The sequence below is a fragment of the Arachis hypogaea genome, chromosome 4 (genome assembly GCF_003086295.3).
Source record: "Arachis hypogaea cultivar Tifrunner chromosome 4, arahy.Tifrunner.gnm2.J5K5, whole genome shotgun sequence".
NCBI lineage: Eukaryota > Viridiplantae > Streptophyta > Magnoliopsida > Fabales > Fabaceae > Arachis > Arachis hypogaea.
In genome coordinates this window covers 54893090-54915563 of record NC_092039.1, presented here as the reverse complement: position 1 = coordinate 54915563, position 22474 = coordinate 54893090, and the positions used below count along the sequence as shown (strand labels likewise).

At 42.9% G+C, this 22474-nt stretch overlaps 1 non-coding gene across 1 annotated transcript; it reads right to left on the bottom strand.

Annotated features, from left to right (window-relative positions):
- Positions 1–22370: 22370 nt before the first annotated feature.
- On the bottom strand, positions 22371–22474 carry LOC112798644 (small nucleolar RNA R71). The gene has a single exon (XR_003200247.1). It is a non-coding gene; the product is annotated as a small nucleolar RNA R71 (small nucleolar RNA).

Genomic DNA, 22474 nt, shown 5'->3' with positions numbered 1-22474 from the left:
GGAAGGTATCTTGGGTCTCTTTTAGAGCTAACCAGGGGAGGAAGTTTTGTACTTTGTATGATGAGTCCTTTCATGATTTTAAGAACTTTTATTTCAAGGTCCGGGCTACTGGAGACGTCCGACCTTTCTTTCTAGACGAGAGTGGGGAGCCTTCTTTTCCTCTTTGTTGGCAGGAGAATGTAGTGTCTGCTAAGTATACCTTTGAGAGTCTAGATGAGGTGGAGCAGGCTTTTGTGGGTGTGGTGAGCAGTTTATGGGGTCGGGCACCTCACTTGGACACGAAGAAAATGTTGGGAGATCCAAGCCTTCTCCGTTCCGAGTTAGGTAGTTCCCGACCTCTCAGAGATTCATCTTTTTTTAGTATTTTGGTTTTCCTTGTTTTGGTGGAATTTCTGTTGTGGTAATCCTTTTTCTTTTATTTCTGCAGAGATGTCTTCTCAGGCGGATTCCATGAAGTTCCTTCGTCGGACGAAGAAGTCTGTGGCTGCTCGAAATATCGAGGTTGGGGAGGCTTCTGCCCGATCTTCTCCGAAGAAGACTACTGTGGGTGTCACTACTCGGTCGAAGACTATTCTGACTCCCCAGTTCCGAGCTATAAATCAAGATCCTCCGACCTCTGGACCCGGTCACCCTTCCCCGCCTTCGTCCTCGGGTCCTCCTCCCAAGAAACAGAAGACCTCTCAAGAGCTTGCGGGTTTTAATGACAAGGATTTTGATGCTCTTGGTTGGATTGAACAGCATATTCTCCCTCAGACCTTTATTTCTACTGATGATGTGTCTATGGAGCATCATTTTCAGTATATGGCGCGGAGTTGTGTCCGGATGGCTAGTCTTCATGCCGCTATTGCCCGGGAGTTCAAGAAATCCCCCATTGGTGCGACCAGCTCCCGACTTGAGAAGGCTCAGTCTGAGTTCGAGAGGATTAGTGAACTGAATGCTGCTAGGATTACTGAGCTGGAGGCGTCTTTGGAGAAGGAGAAGGCTAAAGCTACCGCGGCTGTGGCGGCAGCGAAAGCATCTGAGGAGATGGCGAAGGCGGCGACGGAGAATTATACTCGGATATATGCCGAGCTTGTGGAGACAAAGGAGAGATTGCAATCCGCTCAGGATGATTTTTACGAGCTAGAAGGTCATGTGGCTAAGGGTATGGATGCTATGTTTGAAAATTTGAAGGCTCAGGTCCGGGTTCTTGCTCCTGACCTGGATCTGAGCTTATTTAGTACGGATAACGTTGTTGTGGAGGGAAAGATTGTTCCTGCTCCCAACGAGGATGAGGTTCCGGTGTCCGACCCCAAAGTTCCGGTTTCACCTTTGGCCGGGGATGGATCTGGTGTGGAGGTTTTAAACCGAGATGACGGTGCCGTCGATGCTGTCCCGATTTCTATGTTTCCTCCGCAGCCTTCTCTTGATGTGGAGTCCGGAAAGGACCTTGATCCTCTGTAACCCTTTTATCTTTGGTTTTTTGCCCGGCCTGTGGGCTCTTTTGTTTTTGGATGATTTCTGTGGACGCTTTTGGACACCTTTTTGCTTTTAGCTACTTGTAGTAACTTTTTAGCGTATTATGCGGTGTTTGCGTTTTGACTTTTTGTTCCGCTTTTATGCTTTTTAGTTGTTTTTGGATAACAACCTTTTAGCTAGCGCTTGAAACTTTTTGATTTCGTTTTTTTTTTCGCTTGTACTTTTTAGTTGTTTTTGTATAGCAACTTTTTAGTAAGCGTTTTCGAAATCTTTGCTTTCGCCGTTTTAAGGCTTCTTTCTCGGATCCGGGCTTTTTCTCGGACCTCGGGCGTTCGAGTACCTCCCTTTGTTGGGTCCGACCTTGTTGCTGGTCGGCCTTTTAAGTTATTTTTGTAATCTCTTTTTATTTGGCTTTTTGAGCCTTTTCAGAGTTGCTTTATAACTTCTCACATTAATTTGAACCTCGTCGCTTTATCTTTGCCGACCTTGTGTGGTCTCTTGGCAAATGATTTTTTGCGTTTTGCCAAGCATAAATTAATGCGCCTTGGGGGGTACTTTCTAGGATTTGTTTCATCATGAGGAAGAAGAAAAGAAAATAGAAAAATTTGATTAGTATTAAAAAAGAAAGAATATTTACAGAGTGTTTACCCTTGACTAGGTCGGGTGCCTTACTTGACCGGGTGTCTCATTAAAAAACCCTTGTAGGGAAAAAGAGTACACCTCGGGTTAAGTTTTTCTAGCTGTAGTACCGTCTTAGATTACAGGCATGCCAGGCCCTGGGCAGCTCATTGCCTTCTAGGTCGGATATTTTGTAATAGCCTGTTCCTAAGACTTCTGTTACCTTGTAGGGTCCTTTCCAATTTGCAGCTAGCTTTCCTTCTCCCGACTTTTGTGTTCCGATGTCATTTCGGATTAGAATCAGGTCGTGAATGGAGAAGCTTCGCTTTATTACTTTCTGATTGTATCTGAGGGCCGTTCGCCGTTTTAAGGCTTCTTCTCGGATCCGGGCTCTTTCTCGGACCTCGGGGAGGAGGTCGAGTTCTTCCTTTTGTGCCTGCGGGTTACCTTCTTCGTTGTAGAAGATGACTCTGGGTGACCCTTCATCTATTTCGATAGGAATCATTGCCTCCATCCCGTAAGCTAGTCGGAATGGCGATTCTCCCGTTGTAGAGTGTGGGGTTGTCCGATATGCCCATAGTACCTGGGGGAGCTCCTCGGCCCATGCCCCTTTGGCCTCTTGGAGTCTTCGTTTTAACCCGGCCAAGATGACTTTATTTGCGGCCTCTGCTTGTCCATTGGCTTGTGGGTGCTCGACTGAGGTGAATTGCTGTTTGATTTTTAGTTCGGCCACCGAGTTCTGAAAACTTGTGTCCGTGAACTGTGTTCCATTGTCTGTTGTGATGGAGTAGGGGACTCCGAACCTTGTGACAATGTTTTTGTATAGGAATTTGCGACTTTTCTGAGCCGTAATGGTGGCTAATGGTTCAGCTTCGATCCACTTTGTGAAGTAGTCGACCCCTACTATGAGGTATTTGACTTGCCCCGGTCCTTGGGGGAACGGGCCGAGTAGGTCAAGTCCCCATTTTGCGAAGGGCCATGGTGCGGTGATGCTGATAAGGTTTTCTGGTGGTGCCTTGTGGAAATTGGCGTGTTTTTGGCAGGGGGGACATATTTTCACAAATTCCGTTGCGTCTTTCTGTAAGGTCGGCCAGTAGAACCCGGCTCGGACTACTTTTTTGGATAATGCCCGAGCTCCGAGATGGTTCCCACACATGCCTCCGTGGACTTCTTCGAGGACGTTCTTTGTTTCTGAGGTCGGGACGCACCTAAGGAGGGGATTTGAGAATCCTCTTCTGTATAATACGTCGTGAATTAGTGTATAATTCTGGGCGTCTTTCGTGAGTCTTTTAGCTTCCTTTCTTTCGGCGGGAAGAGTTCCTGACTTCAGGTAGTTGAGTATGGGGGTCATCCATCCTTGCTGTTGGTTGGATATATTTAGCGTTTCTTCCTCTCTTAGCACGGAGGGGGATTGTAAGGTTTCCTGGAGGAGACTTCTGTTGTTGCCTCCGGGCTTGGTGCTGGCGAGCTTTGAGAGGGCGTCTGCCCGGGCGTTTTGTTCCCGAGGTATGTGCTGAATCTGTATCTCTGAGAAGTGGCGTAGTTGCGCCTGTGTTTGGTCCAGGTATTTTTTCATGGTGGGGTCTTTGGCCTGGTAGCTTCCATTTACTTGTGATGTGATGACCTGGGAGTCGCTGAAGATCGTGATTTTCTGGGCTCCGACCTCTTCGGCTAGCTTTAGACCTGCTAGTAGGGCCTCGTATTCGGCTTGGTTGTTCGAAGCCTGGAACTCGAATTTTAGGGATAGTTCTATCCGCGTTCCTTGGTCGCTTTTGAGTATAACCCCGGCTCCGCTTCCAGTTTTATTTGAGGACCCGTCGACATACAGGTTCCATGAGAGTGGGGTTCCAGGGGTCTCAGTGTATTCTGCGATGAAGTCGGCTAGATACTGAGACTTTATGGCAGTCCGGGTTTCATAGTGGAGGTCGAACTCGGACAGCTCCACCGCCCATTGCAGTATTCGTCCTGCCAGGTCTGTTTTTTGGAGGATGTGTCTCATGGGTTGGTTTGTCCGGACTTTGATGGTGTGGGCTTGAAAGTAGGGACGGAGCCTCCGAGCTGTGAACAATAGGGCGTAGGCGAATTTTTCTATCTTCTGATAGTTTAATTCGGCCCCTTGTAGTGCCTTGCTTACAAAGTATATGGGGCGTTGTCTTTGGTCATTTTCTCGTATTAATGCTAAAGCGACTGCTCGATGTCCAACCGAGAGGTATAGTACGAGCTCTTCTCCTTTTAAAGGTCGGGTAAGGATTGGTGGCTGCCCGAGGAATTCCTTGAATTCTTGAAAGGCTTTTTCGCACTCCGGGGTCCATGAGAAGGGCTTCCCTTTCTTTAGGAGTGAGTAGAGAGGTAGTGACTTTATTGCTGATCCTGCCAAGAATCTTGATAGGGCGGCTAGCCTTCCATTCAGTTGTTGTACTTCTTTGACACACGTCGGGCTCTTCATATTGAGTATCGCTTGGCATTTGTCTGGGTTTGCTTCGATGCCCCTTTGAGTCAGCATGAAGCCTAAGAATTTTCCGGCCTCTGCGGCGAAGGTGCACTTTGTCGGGTTAAGTCTCATGTTGTGTTTTCTGAGGGTACCGAAGATACTGGTGAGGTCGGTCAACAAGTTTTTGTCTTCTTGTGTCTTTACCAGCATGTCGTCGATATACACCTCCAGCTGTAATCCGATGTGCTCTGAGAACACTTTGTTCATTAGCCTCTGGTAGGTTGCCCCTGCGTTCTTCAGCCCGAAGGGCATCACTACGTAGCAGTAGTTTGCCCTTGGGGTTATGAACGAGGTCTTTTCTTGGTCGGGTCCGTACATCGGGATCTGATTGTATCCCGATTATGCGTCCATGAAGGAGAGATATCTATAGCCTGAGGCTGCGTCTACTAAGGCGTCGATGTTTGGTAGTGGATATGGGTCTTTAGGGCAGGCTTTGTTGAGATCCGTGTAATCGACGCACATCCTCCATTTTCCATTGGGCTTTTTCACTAGGACCACGTTTGCGAGCCATAGGGGGTATTTTACTTCCCTAATGAACCCTGCATCTAGCAGTGCTTGTACTTGTTCTTCTATTGCTTGCCTGCGCTCGGGTCCGAGCTTTCGGCGTCTTTGTTGGACAGGTCGGGATCCCGGGTAAACTGATAGCTTATGGCACATCAGGTCGGGGCTTATGCCTGGCATGTCGGAGGCTTTCCAGGCGAAGAGGTCGGAATTCTCCCTTAAGAGGGTTATGACTTCCTCCTTTAAGCCCACTTCGAGGTTTGTTCCTATGTTTGTTATTTTTTCAGGTGTGTTCCCAATCTGGACTCTTTCGGTTTCTCCCTCTGGTTGTGGCCGAAGATCTTCTCGGGATTGAACTCGTCCGAGTTCTATTGTGTTGACCTCTTTCCCTTTTAGGCTCAGGCTTTCGTTGTAACATCGCCGCGCTAGTTTTTGGTCGCCTTTTAGGGTAGCGATTCCTTTTGCGGTAGGGAACTTCATACAGAGGTGTGGGGTCGAGACTATAGGTGCTAGTCTGTTCAGGGTTGGTCGCCCGACGAGGGCATTATATGCTGAAGCGACGTCGACTATAATGTAGTCGATGTTTAATGTTTTAGATTGCTCGCCTCTTCCAAAGGTAGTGTGTAGCGAGATGTATCCTAAGGGATGGATCGGGGTATCCCCTAGCCCAAACAGGTCGGTGGGATAGGCTTTTAGTTCTTTTTCTTCAAGTCCGAGCTTGTCGAAGGCCGTTTTGAACAGGATATCTGCTGAGCTTCCCTGGTCAATCAGGGTTCGATGTAAGTTGGCGTTTGCTAGGATAATGGTGATTACCATTGGATCGTCGTGCCCGGGTATTATCCCTTGAGCATCTTCTCGGGTAAATGAGATAGTAGGTAATTCGGGCAGGGGACTGTCTTCTCGGATGTGATAGACTTCTTTGAGGTGTCTTTTTCGCGAGGATCTGGATGTTCCTCCGCCTGCAAAACCTCCATTTATCATGTGAACGTGCCTTTCAGGGGTTCGCGGGATTTGTTCGGCCCGATCTTCGTTATCTCCTCGCCTCCTCTTCCTGGTCTCTTCTCCTTTCTCTGCTATGTATCTGTCGAGTTTTCCTTCTCTGGCTAGCTTTTCTATAACATTTTTTAGGTCGTAGCAGTCGTTAGTAGAATGACCGTAGAGCTTGTGATATTCACAGTATTCAGACCGATCTTTCCCCGCTCTCTTGTGTTTTAGCGGTCGGGGTGGTGGGATCTTTTCGGTGTGGCATACTTCTCTGTAGATGTCTACTAGGGAGACTCGGAGAGGGGTGTAGTTGTGGTACTTCCGTGGCTTGTCCGAGTTGGGTTCTTCTTTCTTCTTCTGTTCCCGATCTCGATCTCGGAGTGGGTAGGTTGATTCCTTCCTAGAAGAGTCTCTTAGCTGGGAGGCTTCCTCCATGTTGATATATTTTTCTGCCCGCTCCTGCACCTCGTATAGGGAGGTCGGGTATCGTTTGGATAGGGATTGGCTAAACGGTCCCTCTTTTAGGCCGTTTGCTAGTCCCATGATGGCTGCTTCAGTGGGCAAGTGTTGTATGTCCAGGCAGGCTTTGTTGAATCGCTCCATGTATTCTCGGAGAGTTTCTTGGTTACCTTGCTTGATCCCGAGTAGACTGGGGGCATGTTTTGTCTTGTCCTTTTGAATAGAGAACCTTGTTAAGAATTTTTTGGTTAGGTCTTCGAAGCTGGTGATTGATCTTGGTGGCAGGTTGTCGAACCACTTCATGGCTGACTTGGTGAGAGTGGTGGGGAAGGCTTTGCACCGAGTCGCGTCGGAGGCGTCGACTAGGTACATTCTGCTTCTGAAGTTGCTGAGGTGGTGACTTGGGTCGGTGGTGCCGTCGTAGAGATCCATATCGGGTGGTTTGAAGTTTCGCGGTACCTTCTCCTTCATGATCTCTTGCGTGAAGGGATCATGGTTGCCTTCGGGGGTGGTGCCGCGTTCTGTCCGGTCTTTCAGGTTGGCCTCTATTTTCCGCAGTTTTTCTTCTAATTCTCTGCGCTTTCGAGTCTCCCTTCTCAGATCTTGTTCAGTTTCTTTCTGCTTCTTTATGTCCTCTTCGAGTTGTTTCAGTCGGTTTTGTTGTGCCCGGACTGCTTCTAGAATTTCCGAGCTCTTCTCTTTTTCGGAAATTTGTGGATCTTTGTTTGGGAGTGATGTCTTTGGGCGATTCTGTTTGTTTCCTCCTGGAGTGCGTGGTGATAGAGGGCTGTCCGGTCGTTCTCCGGTGTCAATTTCGTCCTCTTGTTCAGATGCAGCGCGGTCATTGTTGTGAGGGTCGTCCGCCATGGTAGAGGGATGACTTCCAGGTCCCTGGCAACGGCGCCAATGTTCCGAGGGTTACCTGAAACGTGTAGCTCGGTCGTCTGGAAAGGCCCGAGGTGGGGGTTCAGGGACCCGAGCTTGATATGTAGAGTGGTTGGTGGTTGTACCTGCAATGACACTCCGATGCTTAAGTTAGCATGGGTCCAAGCAGATATGTGTAGAATGTGGAATGAATGCCATACCTGGGTGCTCCAGTGTATTTATAGTAGTTGGCCGTGATCTTCCCTGGATAAGATATTCTTATCTTTATCTTATCTTTGGGAGTTTTATCTCTATCTTTGTGGAACCGCCCTTTCTAGGCCTTTTCGGCCTTTAGGTTTTGGGCTGCGTTTCTTTTGATGGGCCTTCCTTGCTTTATTTGTCCGAGGTCCAACCTTTAGGCGTGAGCCTTAGGACGAGGTCGGACCTTTTATAAATATGCCGAGTTGGAGGAGCTCGGTCAGGGTATGAACAGGGGTCATCCATCCCTGATCGCGACCTGTTATGGCTAGGACCTTTTCTTCTTCCGAGATTGATGGCTTTTGTAGAATTTCTTGGATAAGGCTTCTATTGTTACCTCATGGTTTGATGCTGGCTAGTTTTGAGAGTGCATCAGCTCGGGCATTTTGTTCTCGGGGTATGTGTCGAATCTCATGCTCTCCGAGCTGTTCTCGGGTTTTGTCCAGGTACTTTTTCATAGTGGAATCCTTGGCTTGGAAGCTGCCTGTTATTTGTGAAGTGACTACCTATGAATCGTTGAAGATGATAAGTTTTTGAGCTCTGACCTCCCTAGCCAGCTTCAAACCTACTAGCAGTGCCTCATATTCCGCTTGATTATTAATGCTACGATTTTAGGAAATTGCACGATCGGCAAAAATTCATTCCGGCAAGTGCACCGGTTATCGTCAAGTAAAAACTCACAATAGAGTGAGGTCGAATCCCACAAGGATTGGTTGAGTGAGCAATTCGGATTAGAAGTGTGTTCTAGTTGAGCGGAATCAAGATTTAGATGAGAATTGCGGAATGTAAAATTGGTGGGAAACGTAAATGGCAAGAAATTGAAATTGCGGAATCTTAAATTGCATGAATTAAAGAGCGAGGAGCTAAATTGCTGAAATTAAAAAGGGATCGGGGTGATTGCATGAATTTAATTGCAGAATGTAAAGAGAAAGTGGTAGATCAGAAATGGGGAATTCATTGGGTTTCAGGAGATATTGAGATCTCCGAATCAAAACATTTTTATCCCTTCCTCAACCAATGCGTTCATTGAATTTTGCTTGGCAATTTTATATGATTGGATCCCAATCCCTTGGCTCACCAATTCTCTCTAAAAACAAACAAATTCCCAATCCCTTGGTTTAAATGTTCATAAGAAGAGATGACGCTCGATCACTCATTATACCACACAGTTTCATGAACCACAATTTGGTAGGATTACATGTCACAATATCCATCCAAACCCCAATCCAATTCACTGTGAGAAAGCTTCTCTAGCATGAATCCTCCATTCCTTTCCCAAGGTTCCGAAGGATTCCAATTATGGATAGTTTCTATCCCAAGACAACTAACCAATTGAATTAGATTGAGAAGCTTTCTAACAAAAATTCAAGAGAAAAGATTGAAGAAGAAGATAAAAACTATTATTGATTCATTGAATTACAATAGAGCTCCCTAACCCAATGAAACGGGGTTTAGTGAGTCATAGCTTTGAATTCAATTACAAAAAGTATGAAAACTAGCAAAATGATCAAAGGTTCTCTTTTTTTTAACTAACTTAAATTCTATCCTATTTATACACTTTCTAAATTGAGCTTCTGTTGTGTTTCTTGGGCTTTGAGGCCTTTCCCTGATTTCCTTTTGCTTTGGGTTTATGATCCATAATCCTGATGAGGCTGCTGATCCAATTCTGTAACATTCATTGAGTCAACTTAGTGATAATCAAGTAATGACACATGACTCAACAAATTGAAATTCCAGACTCATCAATTCTTCAGGCCCAATCCCATAAACCATGATATTCAATTGGGTTTCATACCAGAGTACGTTTAAGTTAATGTTTGTGCTCAAATGCTAACTTAAACTGCAATATCTTTGGCCCATAAACCTTTTCAAACAGTGGCGTTTAAGTTGCAGTTTAAGCTTAAACTGCAACTTAAACGCCAGACACTTCCAGTGTTGCCTTTTGTGGAAGCACGTTTAAGTTCCAGTTTAAGCTTAAACAGGAACTTAAACGTTGGACACTCCTGGAGGTGGTATAACTCAAGCACGTTTAAGCTTCAGTTTAAGGTTAAACTGAAGCTTAAACGTGGAAATGGAAGAAAGCAACCCTGGAGGGTAAAGTAGTCGAACACGTTTAAGCTTCAGTTTAAGGTTAAACTGAAGCTTAAACGTGGAAATGGAAGAAAGCAACCCTGGAGTGTGGAATGGTCGAACACGTTTAAGCTCCAGTTTAAGCTTAAACTGGAGCTTAAACGTGGAAATGAAGAAAGCAACCCTGGAGGAGAATTTTGGTCGAACACGTTTAAGCTCCAGTTTAAGGTTAAACTGGAGCTTAAACGTGGAAATGGCTCCCTGGTGCATTTCTCATTTCTGGCGTTTAACTTCCAGTTTAAGGTTAAACTGGAGGTTAAACGCCACTTTCAGCTTTTCCTCAGCTTTCATGATTTTGGCGTTTAAGCTCCAGTTTAAGCTTAAACTGGAGCTTAAACGCCACTGATAGTTCCCAGCATTATATGGCTTGGCAGTTTAAGTTCCAGTTTAAGCTTAAACTGAAACTTAAACTCCACATGTGATATTCAAGCTTCCTTTATTGATTTTGTTGCTTCCTTGCCTAGCCTCTTCTTCCCTGAAATCATCCAAACAACTGCATCAAAGTCTTGCAAAATTTCATGAGAAATCTTCCATTCATAGCATTCAAGTAATATAATTAAAAACTCATGGAATTTGCATCAAAATCATACTGTTTGGATGGTTCATTGCTTTGTTATTCATTTAACCATTCTTGGTTACTTTAAGCTCAAGAAAATGCATAAAACAACTAAAACTAACAGAAAAATGCTAGTGAAACTAGCCTAAGATGCCTTGGCATCAATTATTCGAGGCGGGGAACCCAAATTTGTGGGAGAGTTCGACTTGGGTCCCCTGGTCGCTTTCGATTATTACGCCTGCACCACTTCCCATTTTATTTGAGGATCCGTCCACGTATAGATTCCATTTTGTAGGGACTTCCGATGTGTCCGTAAATTCCGCAATGAAGTCGGCCAGGTATTGAGATTTGATGGCAGTCCGAGCTTCGTATAGAAGGTCGAATTCGGATAACTCGACTGCCCATTGCAAGATTTTGCCTGCCAAGTCTGTTTTCTGTAAGATTCTTTTTATGGGCTGGTTGGTCCGAACTTTAATGGTGTGAGACTGGAAATATGGGCGAAGTCGTCAAGATGATACTATGAGAGCGTAAGCGAACTTTTCTATTTTTTGGTAGTTCAACTCGGATCCTTGTAATGCTTTCCTGATAAAGTATATGGGTTGTTGCCCATTGTTGTCTTCTCGGACCAGTGCTGAGGCTATTGCCCGACTTTCCACTGTGAGGTACAAGATGAGTGGTTCCCCTTCCCCTGGCCGACTCAATATAGGTGGCTGCCCCAGAATTTTTTTGAAGTCTTGGAAGGCTTGCTCGCATTCAACTGTCCATTCCAACTCCTTTTCCTTCCTTAGAGTGGCGTAGAAGGGGAGAGATCTTATTGCGGATCCTGCCAGGAATCTGGACAAGGCTGCCAGCCGCCCGTTGAGTTGTTGTACCTCTTTGATGCAAGTCGGGCTTTTCATGTCGAGTACGGCCCTGCACTTGTCCGGGTTTGCCTCGATTCCTCTTTGTGTGATCATAAAACCCAAGAATTTACCAGCTTCTACTGTGAAGGTACATTATGTGGGATTGAGTCACACGCCGTGTTGTCTTATGGTGTTGAATACTTGTGTCAGGTCGGATAATAACATCTCTTTGTTTTATATCTTCACTAGCATGTTGTCTACGTAGACCTCTGGTGGACGAAATTGTGATCACATCAATGTAGTATTCTTTGTTGTTGTATGGAATCATTATTGTGGCTCTTGGCTATGTGTGGACACAACTCTATTCAACTTAACCAGCAAGTGTACTGGGTCATCCAAGTAATACCTTACGTGAGTAAGGGTCGATCCCACAGAGATTGTTGGTATGAAGCAAGCTATGGTCACCTTGTAAATCTCAGTTAGGCAGATTAAATGGTTTTGGGTTTCGAAAATTAATAATAAATAGAAAATAAAAAGGGATAGAAATACTTATGTAGATCAATAGTGGGAATTTCAGATAGGCGTATGGAGATGCTGTGCTCCTCTCGAATCTCTACTTTTTTATTACATTCATCTAATCCTTCTTACTCCTTTCCATGGCAAGCTGTATGTAGGGCATCACCATCATCAATGGCTACTTTTAATCCTCTCGGGAAAATGGTCCTATGCGCTGTCACTGCACGGCTAATCGTCTGGAGGCATCACCCTTGTTGATAGCTACATCCCATCCTCTCAGTGAAAATGGTCCAAATGCTCTGTCACAGCACGGCTAATCATCTATCGGTTCTCAATCAGGTTGGAGTAGAATCCATTGATTCTTTTGCGTTTGTCATCACGCCCAGCCTTCAGGAGTTTGAAGCTCGTCACAGTCATTCAATACCAGAATCCTACTCAGAATACCACAGACAAGGTCAGACTTTCCGGATTCCCAGGATCCTACTCGGAATACCACAGACAAGGTTAGACTTTCCGGATCCTCATGAATGTCGCCATCTATCTAGCTTATACCACGAAGATTCTGTTGGGGAATCTAAGAGATATGCGCCCGGCCTAAAGTAGAACGAAAGTGGTTGTCAGTCACGCGCGTTCATAGGTGAGAATGATGATGAGTGTCACGGATCATCACATTCATCAAAGTGTTGTGCAACGTATATCATGGAATAAAAATAAAAAGTAATAGTAATTGTATTGAAACTTGAGGTACAGCAGAGCTCCACACCCTTAATCTATGGTGTGTAGAAACTCCACTGTTGAAAATACATAAGTGAAAGGTTCAGGCATGGCTGAATGGCCAGCCCCCTAAAACGTGCTCAATGGCCTCCTAAGATGAAGAATAAAACAAAACTGAGACCAGAGATGAAACGTGGTCAAAAGACGACTAATACAATAGTAAAAAGTCTTATTTATACTAAACTAGCTACTAGGGTTTACATGAGTAAATAATTGATGCATAAATCCACTTTTGGGGCCCACTTGGTGTATGTTTGGGCTGAGCTTGATCTATCCACGAGCTGAGGCTTCTCTTGGAGTTGAACTCCAAGTTATAACGTGTTTTGGGCGTTCAACTCCGGATCATGACGTGTTTCTGCCGTTTAACTCCAGACAGCAGCATGTACTTGGCGTTCAACGCCATGTTACGTCGTCAATTTCCCGCGTTCTTGAGACCGAAGGGCATAACAATGTAGCAGTAATTTGCCTTTGGGGTTAAGAAAGAGTTTTTTCTTGGTCGGGTGGGTACATTGGGATTTGGTTATATCCCGAGTATGCGTTCATAAAGGAGACGTATTTGTATCCGGAGGAGGCATCTACTAGTGCGTCGATGTTTGGGAGCAGATAAGGATCTTTCGAGCAAGCTTTGTTGAGATCGGTATAGTCAGTGCACATTCTCCACTTCCCATTTGACTTTTTTCACTAAAACGACATTAGCAATCCATAGCGGGTATTTGACTTCTCTTATGAAGCCTGCATCCACTAGAGCTCGTACCTATTCTTCCATCGCTTGAGAGCATTCTGGTCCTAGCTTTCTGCGCCTTTGTTGTACCAGGCGAGATCCTGGGTAGACTGCTAGCTTGTGGCACATTAATTTAGGATCTATGCTTGGCATGTCTGTGGCCTTCCACACAAAGATGTCGGCGTTGTCGCGTAGGAACTATATGAGTGATTCTTTCATGTCCCCTTTTAGAAGTGTGCCGATGTTGGTTATTTGGTCCGGGGTGTTCCTGATCTGGATTGTCTCTATTTCTCCTTCAGGTTGTGGGCGGAGTTCCTCTCGCCTCCGAACTCCACCGAGCTCGATTGTGAGGAATTCTTCTCCTCTGCCACTGAGGTTTAGACTTTTGTTTTAATAGCGACGTGCCATTTTTTGGTCTTCTTTTACTGTGGCTATTCCTTCTGTCGTTGGGAACTTCATGCATAGATGTGGAGTCGAGACTATTGCGCTGAGTTGATTTAACGTTGTCCAACCTATTAGGGCATTGTAGGCTGAGCATACGTCAACGACGATGTAATCTATTTTGAGTGTTCTTGACTGACTTCCCTTTCCAAAAGTTGTGTGGAGCGGGATGTATCCCATTGGTTGAACCGGGGTATCTCCTAACCCGAACAGGCTGTCCGGATATGCTCTGAGTTCCTGTTCTTCCAAGCCGAGTTTGTCGAAGGCAGTTTTGAATAAGATATCGGTAGAGCTCCCCTGGTCTATCAATGTGCGGTGAAGATTTGCGTTTGCCAGTATAATAGTGATCACCATGGGTCTTTTCTATGACGTGGTATACGTCTTTGGAGATTCCTCCCCCGGCGAATCCACTATGTATCATGTGGACATGTCTTTCTGGCATCCGGGATGATCGTACGGTAGGTCCGACATCTTCTGCTCTTCTTTTTTTCTTTGTTCATCATCACGAGTGGCTAGGTAGCGATCTAGCTTCCCTTCTCGTACGAGCTTTTCTATGACGTTTTTCAAGTCAAAACACTCATTGGTAGATTGCCCGCAGATCCGATGGTATTCACAATATTCAGCCCGGTTTCCTCCTCCTTTTTTGCCTTTGAGTGGTCGAGTTGGTGGCATTTTTTCTGTGTTACAAACCTCTCTGTATACATCCACAAGAGACACCCGAAGAGGGGTGTAATTGTGGTACTTTTTGATTTTCTCTCCATGTCGATCTTCCTTTTTTCTGGAATCTTTGTCTTTATCCCGAGGGGTGAACCCTGCTTTTGAGGTCTCTCCTAATCGGGAGTTTTCCTCCTTGTTGATGTACTTTTCCGCTCGCTCCTGCACCTCGTTCAGAGATGTGGGGTACTTCTTTGATATGGATTGACTAAAAGGCCCTTCTCGTAGACCATTAATGAGACCCATGATGGCAACTTCTGTTGGAAGGTTTTGTATATCCATGCATGTTTTGTTGAATCTCTCCATGTAGTTACGCAGGGTTTCCCGCTCTCCTTGTCTGATTCCTAGTAAGCTCGGAACGTGTTTAGCTTTGTCCTTTTGGATGGAGAATTTGGCTAGGAATTTTTTAGCCATGTCGTCAAAACTTGAGATGGACCTAGGAGGGAGATTGTCGAACCATCTAATTGCTGTTTTTGTTAAAGTGGTTGGAAAGGCTTTGCAACGAACTGCATCTGAGGCATCGGTGAGGTACATTCTGCTTCTGAAGTTGCTGAGATGATGGCTAGGATCTGTAGTGCCATCGTATAAGGTCATGTCTGGGATTTTTGTCTTCATGATTTCTTTGGTGAATGGGTCTTGCCCCTTTCGTGCGTTGTCTTCAGGAGTGGATCGGCTGGCTTTTGTCTTGACGTCAGCTTCAAGTCTTAGAAGTTTGGTTTCCAGTTCTCGGCGTCGCCTTACTTCTCTTTGCAGATCCTTCTTGGCCTCTCGTTGACATAGGGCGTCTTCCTCAAGTTGTTTTAACCGATCTTGGAATGCTTCCAGGGCTCCCTCATTTGGGGAGTTCTTATCGTTGATTTGGGGAGTATCTTTTGGTGTTGTGCCCAAATTTTTGTGCGGCGTTCTTTCTTCTAGATCTGAGGTGTGATCGTTGTCATGGTCGTCCACCATGGTAATGGGATGACTTCCAGGTCCCTGGCAAAGGCGCCAATGTTCCGAGGGTTACCTGAAACTGAAGGTCGATCTCGGACAAGATCTTCTATGCTGGTCGGAGCCGCAGAGTCTGAGCTGTTGATGGTGATGATGCTAATCCTTCGTCCCCGGAGGGTGGGGGGTACCTGCAAGGGACTCCGATGCTTAAGTTAGCAATGGTATTAAGCAGGTATTGAGTAGAATCAGAGTATGAGTTATACCTGGGTGCTCCAGTGTATTTATAATAGTATAGAGTGGCCTTCATAGATAAGATAAGTTAGTTATCTTATCTTATCTTTATCTTATCTTCAAGTGAGGTCATCTTATGTTCAAGGGAACCGCCTTTATCTCTACGGGCTTTGGGCCGCCCTTGGATTTGGGACGTGTTCCACTATTTGGGCCCTTTGTTGGGCTTTCCTGTTACTTGGCCGATCTCTTTGAGAAGAGGTCAGGTCATCCTAACCTGAATAGGTCGGTCGCTTTGTCTGTAGAACATCCCGGGTCGGACAGCTCGACCCAGGGTATGAACAATTGCCAAGAGGTTAATGAGTTGCATGATTGAAGACGAGATGTGCTAGATTTAATCCAAAGAGAACAACATCTCCTGATCTCAATGAATTCCCTCAATTCTTATCTTACCCATTCTTTATAGCTTTCTTTACATTTTGTTAATCCCCATTCCCATTTACAATTAAGTCATTTATGTTTCTGCGCTTTACATTCTTGCTATTTCCCTTTCTGCACTTTATTGCTTCTGTTTATTTTGGAGTCATTTACATTCTTGCTTATTTACAATTCTGTAATCACACTCTATATTACTCAGCTTGACTAATTTACCGATTAAATAAAATTGCTTAAATACACCAATCTCTGTGGATACGATCCCACTCTACTGTGGGTTATTACTTGACAATAATTTTAGTGTGCTTGCCAAAAGAACTGATTCATGATTTTATATGGGGAGTGAATTCTGTCCATCAAGCTTTATGGTGCCGTTGTCGGGAATTGGTTTGAATTTGACAATGACTAAATTTATGGGAAGCTAGATTAAGCATTTTAATTACCTTGTTATTTCTTTAATTTTTGCCTTTCCTATTTTGTTTATTTTTACTTTGATCATTTTAGTTATTCATTGTTCATATTTCTATTTTTTTTACTGCTCTAGTAACTGTTTGATTAATTGCATCAACCAAACTAACCACTTATCTCAACAAGATTTTTTTCTACTTCACTTGTCCTCTGCTTGCTGCTGTTGAATGTATGATAGGTAGAAGGGGAGAAACTTCATCCTTCTTCGATAGAGAACCTAAGAGGACCTTCCTTAGATTAAGGAGGGAAGCAAGAGGCAAAGGCATAGTTAGAGAGGAAGTAGTACAGGAAGATCTGGGAGCTACTATGGACGAAGAGGTGCATAACTGTTCATACCCCGGGTCAAGCTGTCTGACCCGGGATGTTTGGCGATAAAGCGATCAACCTCTTCGGGTCAGACTATCCGACCTCTTCTTAAAAAGCTCGGCCAAATTGCCAGGAAAGCCTAGAAAAGGGCCCAAATAGAGGAACATGACCCAAATCCAAAGGCAGCCCAAGCCTACAGAGAGAAGGGCGGTTCCCTTGAAGATAAGATGACCTCACTCAAAGATAAGATAAGATAACTAACTTATCTTATCTAAGAAGGTTGCTCTACACCATTATAAATACACTGGAGCACCCAGGTTTAACTCATACTCTGATTCTACTAAAAACCTGTTTAATACCCTTGCTAACTTAAGCATCGGAGTCCCTTACAGGTTAGACACAATAGCTCCAACCAGTATAGAAGATCTCATCCGAGATCGACCTACAGTTTAAGGTAACCCTCAAAACATTGGTGCTGTTGCCGGGGAACCTGTAAGTCATCCCATCATCATGGCGGACAACCATGACAACGACAAATCTAGAGGATTGAATTCCGCACAAAAATACGGACAATACACCAAAGGATACTTCTCAACTTAACAACAAGAAGAATTCTCCAAACACAGAAGCCATGGAGGCGCTTCAAGACCGTTTGAAGCAACTTGAAGAAGAAGCCCTACGTCAACGAGAGGCTGAGAAAGACCTACAAAAAGAAATAAGGCGACACCGGGAATTAGAGGATAAACTCCTAAAACTCGAAGCCGATCTCAAGACCAAAGCCAACCGATCCCCTCATGAGGATAGCTCGCGCAAGGAACAAGATCCATTCACTAAGGAGATCATGAAGACCAAGATCCCAAAAGACTTCAAACTCCCAAACATGACTTTGTACTACAGTACTACAGATCCCGGCCATCACCTCAGCAATTTTAGAAGTAGAATGTACCACACCGACGCCTCAGATGCAGTTCGTTGCAAAGCCTTTCCAACTACTTTAACAAAGATGGCAATTAGTTGGTTCGACAATCTACCTCCTAGGTCCGTCTCGTGTTTCGACGACTTGGCCAAGAAGTTTTTGGCCAGATTCTCCATCCAAAAGGACAAGACTAAGCATGCACCAAGTCTATTAGGAATCAGGCAAGGAGAACGGGAAACTCTCCGTAACTACATGGAAAGATTCAACAAAACGTGCCTAGACATATAGAGCCTACCATCGAATCTGCGGGCATTCCACCAACAAATGTTTTGACTTAAAGAATCTCATAGAAAAACTAGTAAGAGAAGGGAAATTAGACCGGTATCTGGCCACCCGGGACGATGGGCAAAGAAAAAGAAGAAGGGAAGAAGATGTCGAACAAACCGAGCGATCACCTCGTACACCAGAAAGACACGTCCACATGATGCACGACAGATTTGCGGGGGGAGGATTCTCCAAGTCATCTCGCAAAAGATATCTTAAAGAAGTAAATCATGTTGAGGGGAAGGAAGAAGCACCCGACATTCCTGTAATTACTTTCACCAAAGAAGACGCGTCCGGTATCATCTCAGGACACGACGATTGATGAGCGGATAATTTATACGCTTTTTAGCATTGTTTTTAGATAATTTTTAGTATAATCTAGCTACTTTTAGGGATGTTTTCATTAGTTTTTATACTAAATTCACATTTCTGGACTTTACTATGAGTTTGTGTGTTTTTCTGTGATTTCAGGTAATTTCTGGCTGAAATTGAGGGACCTGAGCAAAACTCTGATAAGGAGGCTGACAAAGGACTGCTAATGCTGTTGGAATCTGACCTCCTTGCACTCGAAATAAATTTTTTGGAGCTACAGAACTCCAAATGGCGTGCTCTTAATGGCGTTGGAAGTTAGACATCCAGAGCTTTCCAGCAATATATAATAGTCTATATTTTATTCGTGATTAGATGACGTAAACTGGCGCTCAACGCTAGTTCCATGCTGCATTCTAGAGTCAAACGCCAGAAACATGTCACGAACCAGAGTTGAACGCCAAAAACAAGTTACAACTTGGTGTTCAACTCCAAAAGAAGCCTCTGCACGTGGAAAGCTCAAGCTCAGCCCAAGCACACACCAAGTGGGCCCCGGAAGTGGATTTATGCATCAATTACTTACTTCTGTAAACCCTAATAGCTAGTCGAGTATAAATAGGACCTTTTACTATTGTATTTTCATCCAGGATGGTATTTTTGATCCTGTGATAATGTTTTGGGGGCTGGCCATTCGGCCATGCCTGAACCTTCATCACTTATATATTTTCAATGGTGGAGTTTCTACACACCATAGATTAAGGGTGTGGAGCTCTGCTGTACCTTGAGTTTTAATGCAATTACTACTATCTTTTATTCAAATTCAATCTTATTTCTGTTCTAAGATACTACTCATACTTCAACCTGATGGATGTGATGATCCGTGACACTCATCATCATCCGTCCCTATGAACGCGTGCCTGACAACCACTTCCGTTCTACAAGCGAAAGCTAGAGTGTGTATCTCTTTGATTCCTGATGCACGACGCATGGTTGCCCTCACCTGACAACCGAGCCATCCATTCCGTGAGATCAGAGTCTTCGTGGTATAAGCTAGATTGGTGGCAGCATTCTTGATAATTCGAAAAGTCTAAACCTTATCTGTGGTATTCTGAGTAGGATTCTGGGATTGAATGACTGTGACGAGCTTTAAACTCGCGATTGTTGGCGTGATGACAAACGCAAAAGAATCAAGGGATTCTATTCCGACATGATCGAGAACCGACAGATGATTAGCCGTGCCGTGACAGAGCATTTGGACCTTTTTCACTGAGAGGATGGGATGTAGCCATTGACAACGGTGATGCCCTACATACAATTTGCCATGGAAAGGAGTAAGAAGGATAGGATGAAGGCAGGAGCAAAGCAGAGATTCAGAAGGAGCACAGCATCTTCGTACGCCTATTTGAAATTCTCATTGATGATCTACATAAGTGTTTCTATCTTTATTTTCTGTTTATTTATTATTATTATTATTCAAAAACTCATAACCATTTATTATCCGCCTGACTGAGATTTACAAGATGACCACAGCTTGCTTCATACCAACAATCTCTGTGGGATCGACCCTTACTCACGTAAGGTTTATTACTTGGACGACCCAGTACACTTGCTGGTTAGTTGTGCAGAGTTGTGACTAAGTGTGTTTCACGTTTGAGAGCGCTACCAAGTTTTGGCGCCATTGCTGATGATCACAATTTTGTGCACCAAGTTTTGGCGCCGTTGCCGGGGATTATTCGAGTTTGGACAACTGACGGTTCATCTTGTTGCTCAGATTAGGTAATTTTCTTTTTTGTTTTGTTTTCAAAAAATTTTTTCAAAAAAAAATTATCCTTATTTTCGAATAAAAAATATTTTGAAAATAAATCATTCTATGTCTTCAGAATTTTTAAGAATGGATTATAGAGTTTCATGAAGCATGTTGAAGCCTAAATGGCTGTAAAGCCATATCCAAATTCTTTTGGACTAAGGCTTCAACTGATCACCACAATGCATGCAATTCCATCCTAAAGCTGGCTGGCTATGAAGCCATGTCTAACCCTTGGATTGGAGCTTTAGGCTAACATTGAAAGATTCCTGGAATCCTTCTTAAAAATTTTGAATTTCTTGTTTTCTTTTTCCTATATGTTTTTCAATATATATATATATATATATATATATATATATATATAAAAGAAAGTACAAAAAAAATCATAAAATAAAAAAAACCAAAAATATTTTGTGATTCTTGTTTGAGTCTTGGGTCATGTTTTAAGTTTGGTGTCAATTGCATGCTTTAAAAATATTTCTTGCATTTTTCGAAAATTCATGCATTCATAATGTTCTTCATGATCTTCAAGTTGTTCTTGGTAAGTCTTCTTGTTTGATCTTGATGTTTTCTTGTTTTGTGTCTTTTATTTTTTTTTATGTGCATCTTTGCATTCATATTGTGTAAGCATTAAAGATTTCTAAGTTTGGTGTCTTGCATGTTTTCTTTGCATCAAAAATTTTTCAAAAATATGTTCTTGATGTTCATCATGATCTTCAAGGTGTTCTTGGTGTTCATCTTGACATTCATAGTGTTCTTGCATTCATCATTGGTTTTGATCCAAAATTTTCATGTTTTGGGTCATATTTGTGTTTTTTTCTCTCATCATTAAAAATTAAAAAATAAAAAATATCTTTTCCTTTTCTCTCTCAACATTTCGAAAATTTGGGTTGACTTAGTCAAAAATTTTTAAAATTAGTTGTTTCTTGTAAGTCAAGTCAAATTTTCAAATTCTAAAAAAATCTTATCTTTTTAAAACTTTTTCAAAATTCAAATCTTTTTCATTTTTCTTTCATGATTTTCGAAAATTTCAAAAAAATTATTTTCAAAATCTTTTCTTAATTTTATTTCAAAATTTTCGAAACTTAACTAACAAGTAATGTGATTGGTTCAAAAATTTGAAGTTTGTTACTTTCTTGTTAAGAAATGTTCAATCTTTAAATTCTAGAATCTTATCTTTTAGTTTCTTGTTAGTCAAGTAATTAATTTTAATTTTAAAAATTAAATCTTTTTTAACCATATCTTTTAATCATATCTTTTCATTTTATCTTTTATATCATATTTTTTTCAAAATTTTATCTTTTTTTAAAATTTGATTTTAAAATATCTTTTCTAACTTCTTATCTTCTTATCTTTTCAAATTTGATTTCCAAATCTTTTTCAACTAACTAATTAACCTTTTGTTTGTTTCTTATCTTTTTCAAAACCATCTAACAACTTTTCTCTCTCTAATTTTCGAAAATACCTCCCTCTTTTTCAAAAATTCTTTCTTTAATTAATTAATTATTTTAAATTTTAATTTTAATTTTATTTCTTATCTTTATTTTTCGAAAATCATTTAACTCCTTTTTAAAATTTATTTTCGAAAATTTCTCCCTCTCTCATATTATTCTATTTATTCATTCATTTACTAACACTTCTCTTCATCTAAAATCACTGCCCTTATCCTCACCCTTGTGTTTGGATTTTCCTTTTTTTTATCCCCTTTCTTCTTCTACTAATAATAAGGAACCTCTTTACTGTGACATAGAGGATCCCTCTTCTTTTTCTGTTCTCTTCTCTTTCATATGAGCAGGAACAAGGAAAAAGGCATTCTTGTTGAAGCTGATCCAGAACCTGAAAGGACTCTGAAGAGGAAACCAAGAGAAGCTAAATTACAACAATCCAGAGACAACCTTGCTGAAATTTTTGAACAAGAAAAGGAGATGGCAGCTGAACCCAACAACAATAATTCAAGAAGGATGCTCGGTGATTATACTACACCTACTTCCAAGTTTGATGGAAGAAACATCTCAATTCCTGTCATTGGAGCAAACAATTTTGAGCTGAAACCTCAACTAGTTGCTCTAATGCAACAGAACTGCAAGTTTCATGGACTTCTATCAGAAGATCCCTACCAGTTTTTAACTGAGTTCTTGTAGATCTGTGAGACTGTTAAGACTAATGGAGTAGATCCTGAAGTCTACAAGCTCATGCTTGTCCCTTTTGGGTAAGAGACAGAGCTAAAGCATGGTTGGACTCTCAACCTAAAGATAGCCTGGACTCCTGGGATAAGCTGGTCACGGCCTTCTTGGCTAAGTTCTTTCCTCCTCAAAAGCTGAGCAAGCTTAGAGTGGATGTTCAGACCTTCAAACAAAAAGATGGTGAATCCCTCTATGAAGCTTGGGAAAGATACAAACAGATGACCAAAAGATGTCCTTCTGACAT